General features: G+C 55.5%; 1 protein-coding gene across 4 annotated transcripts in view; it reads right to left on the bottom strand.

The window, feature by feature from the left end:
* Positions 1-12,604, bottom strand: part of TSPAN18 (tetraspanin 18) — a 185,993-nt gene that overhangs the window by 18,633 nt on the left and 154,756 nt on the right. For 3 of the 4 annotated variants that reach the window (XM_042957743.1, XM_042957746.1, XM_042957744.1), the window contains one exon: positions 6,662-6,750. The gene's annotated coding sequence lies outside the window, so the exon portion shown is untranslated. The remainder of the gene's footprint in view (positions 1-6,661; positions 6,751-12,604) is intronic. The other variant, XM_042957745.1, reaches the window with a different exon arrangement.

Genomic DNA, 12,604 nt, shown 5'->3' with positions numbered 1-12,604 from the left:
AGTTAGGAGTGAGACCTTGGAGAAGCCAGCCCGCCTAGGCTTAAGCCTGATGCCACCATTTACTTGCTCTGTGGCCTTGGGCAAATCACTCTCCCTTTCTGAGTCTTGTTCTTTCCAACCTGACAACGGAGATTAAAACCAGAAGCTTCCTCCCGGCAGTATTGTGAGCAGGATCCGAATCCAGGCCTCATTAACTTCCTACCACCCCATACACCCTTCAGCCCGAAGGACTGCCCAGGGCTGTTTCATGGTGCCAGTGAGGAGGGGTATCACAGGGGCAAAGGGATGTGGGCACATACCTGGGGGCCCAAGCCCTGTTCCTGGGGCCAAACCCTCCCCACACCCTATTTCCAACCTGAGACCTACAGCATCCCACCTACCTAAGGAGCCTTCCCTAGCCCTACCTAAAGGTATGGCCCTGGTAGCGAGTCTCTGAGTACAATTCTGTTCAGCCAGCATTAATTGTGCATCGACTGTGTGCCAGGCACTGGGGCTTGAAAGCCACAAGATGTAGCCCTTCCACATCCCCGGGGGGAGAAGCATCTGCTGTCATGGGTCAGACCTGTATTCAATATTGCCACACTTTCTTCACGACAGCCCCAGGGAGAGACTCTGATTCCCCCGGGGCAGGGATCAGAGGTCCAAGTGACAGGTGAGGAAACTAGGCTCGCAATGGAAATAGCAGGTCCAACGTCCCCCAGCTGGTAAGGGGCAGGGCTGGAGCTGAGCCAGTCCAGAGTCCCTCTTCAGGTGACCCCGGCAGGCGGTCTGTGCTTGTACAACATGACTTGGTGCAAAGGATCCTGGGAGTATGTGTTGGACGCGGATGAATATGGGGAAGACTGTGCTTCGTTACTTTCAACGGTTTCCCATCTTCCCTACGGAGAGAGCCAGGGTCACTTTTCCTCACCCACAAAGTAAGGTTGACAATTCCCGCCTTAAGTGGTTACTGCGAGGTCTATGATGAATCATATTAATAATAGTAATCACCATTGGGGAGCGCCCGCTGTGTGCTAACATGGCCAAGCGTTTCACGTATATTATCTCATTTAATTCTTATAACAACCAATGAGGTGTGCGCACTGGTTAGGGCAAACTTTCACATTACCTGGCAAGGTGTATGTATGTAATTATCAGAGAGATTAAGGGATTTGCCCAAGGCCACGCAGCTTGTAGGAGGCAATGCTAAGATCTAACGCCAGAGCCCGTGCACGGTGCCTGGCACACGGTGGGCGCCCAGCAAACCTGCCCCCTCGCTGCCCCAGACCACAATCCAACACCCTCCCCAGCAAGGAAGGCCAACACCCTCACAGTCCAAGGAACAAAGTGGCCAGGGCCATGCGGCCCATTCCTCTTGGTGGCCACAGGACTATGCCCCGAGCTGCATTTTGCTTTAGGCCAGAGGGTTTTTAAAGTGCATTTGAATCCACGGAGAGCAAAGCACAGGGGGAACTGGCTGCTGGGGAAGGGCGTACAGGAAAGGGTGGCGCCTCGCCTCTCTTCTCGTGGTTTCTGCTGACGTGCCAAGTGTTTGATCTCGGCTGAGCAGTGGCCATGGCACCACTCAGGCACCTGGAAGCCCGTGAGGAAGGTGCTGGGTTGGGCGGGCATGGGCCCTGGAGCCCTACGGCTTCCCGGCTGAGATGGCCCCCCTCCTGCTGGCTGAACTGCTCGGCCTATTGTGCCAGATAAAGACAGAACCGAGCAGGGGACACACAGGCAGGGCACTGAGCATCAGAACCAGACGTGCCTTCTTACTTTACTGGGTGGCAGAAACCAACACGTCAGGTCACACAACGATGAGCCCAAGGCCACTCCAAGAGAAAAATCACGGAGTGAACCTCCAGGCTCAAAGCCTTTGTCCTTCCGAAGGCGCTCCAAGGGCTTTTCTTAGATTGGGTGAGAGGAAAAGGGAAACACAGGGTTCCTGGGGTCACCTGGCCAGTCTCTACCCCTGCGAATAACGACATTACTGAGCATTTAGTACGTGCAAAGCTCCACCCTAAGCACTGGACGTGTATGAACTCACAACAACGTACGAAACAAGTACGATCATCACCTTAATGATGGGAAACTGAGAGAGGGAAACTGAGAGCATAGAGAGGCTAGGTGACTTGCCTGAGATTGCAGCTAGTGAGTGGTGAAGCCAAGATTTGAACCCCGGCAGTCCAATTTGGATGGAGTGTGTGTGTGCGTGTGTGTGTATGCATGTGCGTGGGCGGGGGGATGATTCTTCTTTACTTCACTGAGCTGTGGCCTGAGTTTATGCAGCGTCATCTGCCTCCAAAGCTGGAATCCGGTGACACCATCCACTCTATTCCGTGCATCTTTCAAGTGCCTCCAGCGTCAGTCCTACTCCTGGCCTCATCCTCTCTCAGTCAGATGCTGTCAGTCTTGGCCCCGCTCCCTACCTCCAGCCACTACCCTTCCAGCCAGTTGCCTCCAGAGGGACCTTTCCACAAGGCACATCCAGCCACACCACGCCCCTGTGAAGCACAGCAGCCGTGCCCTCCTCCTGGGACACAGCAGGGATTGGTACATGGTTTGGACTGCATGAAAACCCGCCACATAGCAAATGGTGATTAAACAGCACGTGCAGGAAGCTTGGTGCTGGGCTAAGGGCTTTGCGTGCGTGGGGTCGCTGTGTCCTCTCTACCCCCGATATTTAGAAAGAGGGGGCGTGAGGACTCACACAGCAGCGGGCTCCCAACTCCTGCACCTCCTTTCCTCTCTCTGCTGTGCCCTCTCCAGAGTGAGGACAGTCCCCGTGTGACTTCTTTTGATGCCCCATTTGCTCGCCTTTCTCTCTAGATCTTCTTGAGGCCAGAAAGCCCAGAAGGCTGCTTAGCCAGCCTGCCTTCTGACCGGTCCATGCCAGTGCCTGCCAGCTGCCGAACGTCTTGATCATCATCCTCGACTGTGGGTCGTTTTTGTCACTTCCATCATCCCTGCCTCCAGAGCAGTTCTCCAGGATGCCATCTCCGGGCCAGCTCACCAGCCACGCCCCTCCTCCATCTCTGGCCGTCTAGAAGCAGCATCTAACCCGCATCTAAACATAGTGGCCTCTGGAGTCAAACACACCTGGGCTCCAGTCCTGGCTCTTCATCTTTCTACCTCTGTGTCTCTGGTAAGTGACCTACCCTCCGGGAGCCTCAGTTTCCTCATCTGCAAAAATGGGCATGTAGGACCTGCATCGTGGCATGTTGTGAGAGTTAAGTGAGAAGTCCCGTGAAAGGGCTCCCCACTGCACCTGGCCCGGGGCAGAGTGGACTGCTCTCACCATGACCACCCCAGCTCTGCAGCTGGACGTGACCACCGGGCCGCTGTTACTCCTGACCCCAGGATCCCCGGGACAATGACCTGAACCCTAGGCACTGCGGTCCAACCCCCTCTCCCTTCGGCACTAGGCTGACTCAACTCCGCACATGTGCTGAGACCCCGTGCTCTTTGAAAAGGGGCAAGAGGACAGAAAATAGTATTTGTTCAGCACTGACTCCTTGCCAGCCACATGCCACGCCCACGCAGTGGCTGCCCTGACTCAACAGCCCCGTGATGCGGGGAGCGCAAACACGAGGGCACCGGGGCTCAGGGAAGTGAAGTGACCTGCCCGACATCCCCGAGCTTATACGCACGCCACTCAGCCCACTCCAGATCCTGTGTTCCGCCTGGTCCAGGGGCAGCTTTCAGATAGGGAGAGGGGCAGAAGGAGCACTGGACTAGGAGTCCAGAGTCCCAGTCTCCTGTTCTGCAAGTCACTTCCTTTCCCTGGCCTCAGCATCTTCCTCTGCGAAACGATGGAACAGGAGTTTGATGACTCATCGGTTCCCTCCGTCAGGCTTGAACTGGATGGGCCTTTGGAGGGCAGAAGGAGCGATCCCACTAAGATGCTGAAAGTCTGCCGGAGGCCAGGTGCCAGCAGCCCCTCCCTGGCCCTCCCAGGCAACGCCGCTCTCCAGGGCGGGATCTGGCTTCGGCTGGCTCTGGCTTTTTAGCAATTAAGGGGCATAATAAATATAGCAGCTCATAAACAGACTACCTGTATTTATTACATACCACATTCGGTACAGATCACATCTACTGGGTAGCTTGCGGAGTGCAGGGCTCCCAAACAAATGCAATGAAAGGAGCGTGTCTCCTGGGAAGAGCCTCTGACAACCTCGAAGGTGAGGCAGGTAGGAAAATAGATGACGTGCGCCGGAGAGCAGACGGAGATACCGAGACCCAGGTCCAGGGCAGGGTACGTGGCTGGAGAGACGGCCTTGGTGCCTGACCAAGGATCAGAAGCCCAGCCCTGCCAGGCTTAGCGGGTGCCCTGGGGCAAGTTCCTAAACTGCCTGCATCTAAGTTCCCTCGTCTTTAAAATCAGCATAAACACAATGCTTCCCTCACAACGCATGGAAAATGCTGAGTGCAGGATTGGACACAAGTCGAGCAGCTCAAATTCTTACCGTGTGCCAAGGACCACGCACAGTCTCAAGCCTTGGGAAGCTCCAGGATAGAGGTAATGCCATCTCCATTTATCAGGTGAGGGAGCTGAGGCTCAGACGGGTGCCATCACTCATCCAAGGTCACAAAGCGCACAAGCGCCCGAGCCAGGATGCGAACCCAGGTCTCTCCTTAATCTGGAGCCACAACTCTCCAACATCATTTCACACCTCCTGCGCCACCTCATGTCCTGCCGCTCAGGGCAATCAGCTTTTGGGGCCATCATCCGCCGCCAGGCTGAAGTCAAAAGGCCACTGCCTGCCAGCTCCACCTGCCACCAGGGGTTTCTGAATGTGGGACATACCTCCTTAGCCAACTGGCTGGACACGAGGGGCGGACCAGGGAGCCTCCAGTCCCCGCCTGGACCTGGCTGTTAGCTCCACTCACCCACAGAGCCTTTTGGAAGTTAAGCGCATCATAGCCCAGTTCCCTAACTTGCCTCAAAGGAGGGTGGGGCACATAGTTTCTGGAAGGGGGGCTGAGAAGAATCTTGAGCCTGTGAAGTCCCAGGGCTTCACTGATGTTCAAAAGGCACTTATGAAGGAGACCGGGGGTCCCTCTGCTGAAGGGAAATGACGCACCCTCCCTGGGGCCAGGGCTGACAGGCCCACTGACGTTTCCCCATTCCACGGAGGGGACGGGGACCGGGAGGGCAGAGTATCAGTGTGGGCGGGGGCTGCGGGGTCAGACCGGGCTTGGTCCTTCCGCTTTCCAGCCTCACGGACCTCGGACACGTCGCATAACTTCTCTGGGCCTTTGCGTTCACGTCGGCAAAATGGGGCCAGAAATGCTGACGTCGTCAGGAAACTGCGCGGCCTGAAGACTGAATGGTATTCTAGAGAGAGCTCTTTATGCCACGCCTGACGCTCTGTGGCTCTGCCCCTTATCTCCTCCCTGCTGCGCAGCCGCGAGGCGGCTCCTCTCGCTGACTCTCCCAGACGCCAGTACACCGAGTTCTCAGGACACGGGAGGGTCCTGATGCGGAGGGTTTCTGAATGGGGAGAACGGTTCTCAAACTGGGTTCCCCGGGGCTAGCACTCTCTTAACGCTATTTTCAGGGTTTCCATGAACACCTCAGGAATCACCCCCTCACCCCGGGGCCGGCTCAGGGGTCTGCCCCCAGGGTGAGCGTGGGTGGGGAGCCTGCTGCCCTGGATCTCAGGTCACGGTGGCGCCTGTCACGGTGCTGGCCAGCTGAGGGCTCTGGGCTTACAGACAGGCGTGTTATCATTCAGCACGACCCCCAGAGGCAACCGACTGTTTCTTGTGCGACGAAACCAGGTGTGTCAGACCTTTCCGACCGGTCGGAAACTTTTCTCTGACACTCCCTCTTGTGTCACCCCTGCTTTAGAATCTGGGGCTGGTATAATTTATGTCACCGGCATTTCAATAAAGAAGTGCTCAGTCATGAGAAGGGAGGGCAGCACTGAGTGGCCTGATCCCCTCACTTGGGAGATGAGAAAACAGGCTGAGAAATGGAAAAGGGGTGTGGCTAAGCTATCACACCGGTTAGTGATGGAGGCGAGCCTAGGGCGCTGGCCTTGAAGCCCAGGTCAGGGCCCTGTGGATGCACTGCCTACTCGGTGTTGTCCTTATTTGTTTTGGTAGCACGTACCTTCCCTTGTTAGAAGGCATGCTTCATAAAGGCATGGACTGGGGCGCCTGGGTGGCTCAGTCGTTAAGCGTCCGACTTCGGCTCAGGTCATGATCTCACGGTGTGTGAGTTCGAGCCCCGCGTCGGGCTCTGTGCTGACGGCTCAGAGCCTGGAGCCTGCTTCTGATTCTGTGTCTCCCTCTCTCTCTGCCCCTCCCCAACTTATACTCTGTCTCTCTCTCTCAAAAATAAATAAATGTTAAAAAATATATATATAAAGGCTTAGGCTTGTTTTGTTCACTGCCATATTCCTAGTGTCCAGAGCTGGGCCTGGCGCATAGTAGGGCCTCAATTAGTACGTCGGAAGGAATGAATAGAGGGAAAAGAAAAGGCAGAGACCGGTGCAGATCTGCAAATCAGAGAAGCAGACCGAGACGAGTCAGAAAGAGGGAAAGACGGAGAAAGACAGCGAGAAGTGACACAGGAAGAGACAGACTGAGGAAGAGCTGGAGGGGGGCGGACGGGGGCCAGTGTCGGGGGGACAGGGCACAGGTGCCCACAGAGGGAGCATCAGGTACTGACTTGTCACCTGGGCAGGTCTTTCGGCGTCAGCAGGTCAGAGTCTCCGGTCGGAGGGGTTCTGGTGTGTTCTTTTATTGGCCCAGCTCGTCCTAGAAGAGAAAATATTCAATTACTATAGGAAGTCAATAAGCAGCAGCCGCGTTCAAGAAGCTGTTTATGAAAACCTGCCCTAAGGACGCACACAGGGCGAGCGCCTCGCTAATCCGGGCCCATCAGCGCTAATGAAAAGCTCTCGGCATCCGGGCCCACTCCAGCTGGGGAGGCCCGCACGGGGTGCCCACCCTCTGCCCAGACGGCAGCTCCCGGGTCCCCACAGGAGCTGTATGGGGGACCACATCTTTAAGAGCCTTTCAGTTTCCGGTATGGGCTTCGTCTATGCCGATGTACTGCGTGTGGCTGATGAGCTGAGAGGAGGCAGTGGGTGTGGTGGCCCACACGCCTGGATGCCACACGGATGCCGCCTGGGCACCTGCGGTGATGCCTCAGCAGAGACTGCCGGCAGGGCCCTGTTCATCAAACTCCCTCCCCAGAAATCCGAACTCCCGAGAGAGAAATCTGATGCCGGAAAGGGTTCCTTAGCCTCACGTAAGGATTTGCCAGAAGGCTCCTTTAGAGAGCCACATCCCAGCAGTGGAAACGAGGGTTTGGTTTCAGGAGCCAAATGGGCCCGGATGGAGGCTCATGTTCTACCACACCTGTGGGCACCTCCCTGGCCAGGTCCTGCCCAGGGAGGATGCAGAAAAACGAGGCCGGGGAAGCTTGGGCCTCGGTGGGCATTCTCGCGGGGAGGAAGGGGGAGATTTGGGGGGGGGGGTCTCAGGCACCAGTTCAGATTCCATCCCGTTCATATGGGGTGGTGGTTGCAAGAATCCTCTCCATCCATCCATGCACCTGCTCAGGAGACACGGATTGGCACCTACCACGTGCTGGGTGCCGTGTTAGGAAACGGGGTTGCGGGTAAGCTCACCCTCATCACGGGATGGCATTAGGGAATGGAGAGGCCGGTCAGCTTGCCCCTGTGTTCGGAGGAGGAGATCAGAGAGACAGAGAAAGGGATGACGATGGGGCTGGGGACCCGCAGGAAGGTGAGCCAACTGCCCATTGGCATAACTCCACTGGGGGCAGTAGGGAGGTTTCACGGGGAAAGGGTGGCGCGGGTGAGCAAGTCTTGAGGAAGTGTGGAGGTGAGGCTGGGCAGACGGAGGAAAGGCAAGAGGAGGGGCCTCCCTCCCGAGAGTCCCCTGGTGCCCCTGTTTGGCCTAAACACACACCCACGCGGCAGGCTCGTCCACTGCCTGCCTCTGTGTCTGCCGTGAAGCTGTGGGCTACACGCTCATATGCATGAGCTCACGGGGTGCTCCCAACACCTGGAAGGAGCGATCACACCAGCATCGCCATTTGCCGAGAGGAAGCCAAGCCCTGGAGAGGAAACAGCTTGTCCAGCATCACACAGCTAGGAAGGGAGGGAGCCCACATGCAGACCCAGGAGTCAGGATCGGACCCAGGGCTGGGAGAAAGTGCTTTGTCTGCCCACGTGTGAGAACACTGAAGCCTCATAGCAGCCGTGCTAAGAGGACTACTGGCCCATTTACAGAAGGAAACTGAGATGTACAGACATAAGTGGCAAAGCTGAGCATCCTCCCGAGATCCCAGGAGATTCCAGGCAAGATGTCAGAAAAGCCGTGTGGGGGGCCCGGAAGGGGAGGGGCAGAAGCCCAGCCCCATCTGGCCTAAACGGTGATGAATCCCCTGAAATCGGCCGTGGGGGTGAGGGAAGGTTCTGTGTACTCTGCCTCCTAGCCGGCAGGACACTACCAGCAGGGTGGACACAAGAGGGCTGGCGGGGGGCAGGGAGACCTTGCCCCAGGGCCAGGCAAGGTCCAAGAAGCTCTGGAACTTTGTGGGGGGGTGGGTCACTGGGCAAGATAAAGCCATCGCAGGCTCCTTTCTAGAGCTAGGGTCTCTGCGGTCCTAGGGAGAGGGGCTATAACGCAGGCCTGGCCCTGGGGCTCAGGGACACGGGGAGGAGTCAGTTTTCCCCTCCCCTTGTTTCTCCCCTGCCCCAGACCAGCCATGGTCCCCCACCATCACCATTCCTGCCCAGTCTCCCAGGCTGGCAGCTGCCCTGAGCTCATCTTCCTCTGGACACTGAGGCTGGGACGAGACACCCGGCTGACACACAAGGCCCACCCAGCGACAAGGAGGAGGCACTGAACTCCGTTTGGCATCTCTCAGCCTCTTCTCCACTGGATATCCCCACCCATCGTACGCCGGCTCCTGGGCTGAAACGGGCTTACCCCTCTTTCGAGTTCCAACCGCTCTGAACAACCTCCCGTCTTTGTCCTTCTTGCTCCCCCAGCCCCTGGCCTGGCTCCTGTTTTCGGACACAGCAACGAGCTGCATTAAGGGGAAGCTGGCAAAGGGCAGCCGAGGCGATGACTTCCACACGCACCCCATCGCTGCCGGGACGGCACCTGCCTTGGCCAGCTCCCTTGAGACCTTCAGAAAGTCACTACCCTCGCTGAGACGCCAGGCTCTCCTCTGAAAACCGTGATCCTCAAGTTTGAAGCCAAAGGTGGTTGTAAGAATTCATGATATGAAGCGCATGAAATTAATTGATAGGATTTGGAAACCTGCAAAGCGCTCTTCCCACGGGGAGCTGTTATTATCGGCAGCGTCACATATTGGAAATAAGAGGACGCCCAAACCACATCCCCCAGTTATCAGTGGGGGTGGGCATGGGGGAGAACCATGGGCATATGGCTCGGTCAGGACGGATATAAACATCTTTCCCCTAAGTGGCCTCAAATTCAAAATAACTGCTACAATTTTGTGATGACTGACCTAACAATAACTAATAGTATTGAGTGTTATCCATGTAGCAGGCTCTGTTCAGCATTTCTCCTGCATTTTCTTGTGTACCCCCATCTAGGGGGAGGCACCACTATGTTTCTTTCTTTCTTTCTTTTTCTTTCTTTCTCTTTCTTTCTTTCTTCCTTCCTTCCTTTCTTTTTTCTTTCTTTCTTTCTTTCTTTCTTTCTTTCTTTCTTTCTTTCTTTCTCTTTCCTTCCTCCCTCCCTTTTTTCTTTCTTTCTTTCTTTCTTTCTTGCTTGCTTGCTTGCTTTCCTTTTCTTCCTCCCTCCCTTTCTTTCTTCCTGCTTTCTTTCTTTCTTTTTCTTTCTTTCTTTCCTTCCTTCTTTCTCTCTTTTTCTTTCTTTCTTTCTTCCTTTCTTTCTCTTTCCTTCCTCCCTTCCTCCTTCCTTCCTTCCTTCTCTTTCTTTCTTTCCTTCCTCCCTCCCTCCTTTCTTTCTTCTTTCTCTTTCTTTCCTCCTTTCTTTCTTACTTCTTTCTCTTTCCTTCCTCCCTTCCTCCTTTCTTCCTTCCTTCCCTTTTTCTTTCCTTCCTTCCTCCCTTCCTCCTTTCTTCCTTCCTTCCCTTTCTTTTTCTTTCTTTCCTTCCTCCCTCCCTCCTTTCTTTCTTCTCTTTCTTTCCTCCTTTCTTTCTTCTTTCTTTCTCTTTCCTTCCTTCCTCCCTTCCTCCTTTCTTCCTTCCTTCCCTTTCTTTTTTTCTTTCCTTCCTCCCTCCCTCCTTTCTTCTTTCTCTTTCTTTCCTCCTTTCTTACTTCTTTCTTTCTCTCTCTTTCCGTCCTTCCTTCCTTCCTTCCTCCCTTTATTCCTTCCTTCTCTCTTTCTTTGTTTTCTTTCTTTCGTTATTTCTTTCCTCCCCCTCCCTCCCTTTCTTTCTTTCTTTCTTTCCTTCCTTCCTTCCTTCCTTCCTTCCTTCCTTCCTCCCTCCTTCTTTCCTTCTCTGTCTCTTTCTTCCTCTCTTTCTTTCCTTCCTCCCTCCTTTCTTTCTTCCTTCTCTTTTTCTTCTTTCTTTCTTTCTTTCTTCCTCCCTCCCTCCTTCTTTCCTTCTCTTTCTTTCTCTCTTTCTTCCTCTTTCTTTCCTTCCTCCCTCCTTTCTTTCTTCCTTCTCTTTATTTTTTTCCCTTTCTTTCTTTCTTTCTTTCTTTCTTTCTTTCTTTCTTTCTTTCTTTCTTTCAGAGAGAAAGAGGAGGAGAGGCAGAGAGACAGAAGGAGAGAGAGAGTTCCAAGCAGGCTCCACGATGTCAGCACAGAGGCTCCATCTTGAACAGGGAGATCATGACCTGAGTCGAAACCAAGTGTCAGTTGCTTAACTGACTGAGCCACCCAGGTGCCCTGGTAAGTACCATTATTATCCCATTTTATATATGAGGAAGCTGAGACTCAGAATATAAATAACCGGCTTGAGTTTCTTCACATGGCTAGTAAGACATGGCCATGATTCAGGTCCAAGCTGGACTCCAAATCAGAGCTCCTGACAAGATACCAGCCCATGGAGAGAACACCAGGAAGAGGAAGTTCTACGCCTTAGGCTCCAAAATTTCCACTCCAGGGCTGCTCTATCCTGAATCAGGCAACCAGGCAGACTCCCAGGGAGCCAGCTAGCACCCGCCCCTGTGCCAGCTGGAAGCCTCCTGGGGACGACCCAATCCTGCCATCTCTTGACAGATGGAGGCCCTGAGGCCCAGAGAGGGGCAGAGACGAGTGAGGTCACCCAGCGCCTCAGGGTTCTCCTGTGCAGGCCCCTGCCTGGGCCAGACAGCTTTATTAACCTTGCCCCTCCCACCGCCCCAGATGGCAGCTCAATTTCATCTGCACAGAGCGGGCGGGCCTGGGAGGGGTTCTCTGATTAAGAACAGCTCAGTTCATAAATCACTCCTTTTACTTTCACTGCCCCCAGCCCCCGGGCATACTTTCTGGAGAGCGAGGAGGAGGCAGGTGGAACTGAGGGAAGCCCCACGGGAGGAAGCACAGGCGGGTCCGGGCTGGTGTAGAGCCGAGAAATGTCATCGTGCAAGCACCCCGGCCAGGTGAGGGCTCTGTGGTCCAGGGCGGAGCCTCAGGGTCCCCCGGGAGCCACCACACCGCCAGCAGCCTGGCTTCCAACCGGCAGGGCTCTGCTGAGGGCTCACCTCCCCAAGCCTCCCCGGCTCCTCACCCGTAAGACGGGGGTCCTCAGAGCCATTGCGACCATGGGGGGGGGGGTGGCGAGGGAGGGGACTGCTGGAGCTGAAGCACTTTGGTGGCTGTACAACCAGTCCCTTCCTTCCTGCAGGCCGGGCCCCTGCCAGTGCCAGCCCTGGGCTGGGTCCAAGGCACAGACACCGGTGGCTTTCCTCCCTCCAGGACCCACTCAAATCTAGGGCCAACCAATAACCCCGCCCTCGGAGAGGCGTGTTCACAGCCGCACCAAGTGCTCTGGGCGGGGAGCACAGGGCAGCGGTGATGCGCTGTGTCATTTGTTCACCTACAGCGATCTCACCTGACCCACACGCACCCCATCACGAAAAGCCCTGCAAAACAGACAACCCTGCCGTCACTCCCTTTTCACGGATGGGCAAACTGAGGATCCAAGGGGCCTCAGGAAGGTCCCAGAGCCAGAACCCGGCACCACGTCTGCCCGACTCTAAGACCCGTGTTTGTTTTCCTTCATCAGGACGTGGGGCAGAGGCTTGTCAGGATAAAAACGATTCTTGCCATCAGGTTCAAAGCCGAGGGGGGAGGATTTATTTGCTCGCTGGCTGGGCCTGCTGGGCCTCCTCCCAAGACAGACGGTCTCATAAACAAGCAATTGGCCCGCAATCCTGGCGTGCCTGGTGATGGCACGGACGTGGGGACATGGACACAGCTGAGCGGGGGATAAAATCTAATTAGGCTCCTGGGAGCGGCACCGCGAAGGTTCACCCGGCCGAGCCCGGCACGGATGCAGAGGGATTCTATATAACAGGCTTCCCTGCCCCCAGACTCACCGAATCCGTAAATGCCGAGGGGACGGAGCGTCTGATCTGCACTGTCTGGGAAGGCCCCGTCTCCAGGGTGTGAGTCGAACCAGCTCTGGTCTGGACGCCTGGTCCCTGCC

This window comes from Panthera tigris, chromosome D1 (assembly GCF_018350195.1).
Source record: "Panthera tigris isolate Pti1 chromosome D1, P.tigris_Pti1_mat1.1, whole genome shotgun sequence".
Taxonomy (NCBI): Eukaryota; Metazoa; Chordata; class Mammalia; order Carnivora; family Felidae; genus Panthera; species Panthera tigris.
The sequence above is the reverse complement of the archived record's forward strand: the minus strand, read 5'-3'. Positions and strand labels throughout refer to the sequence as shown.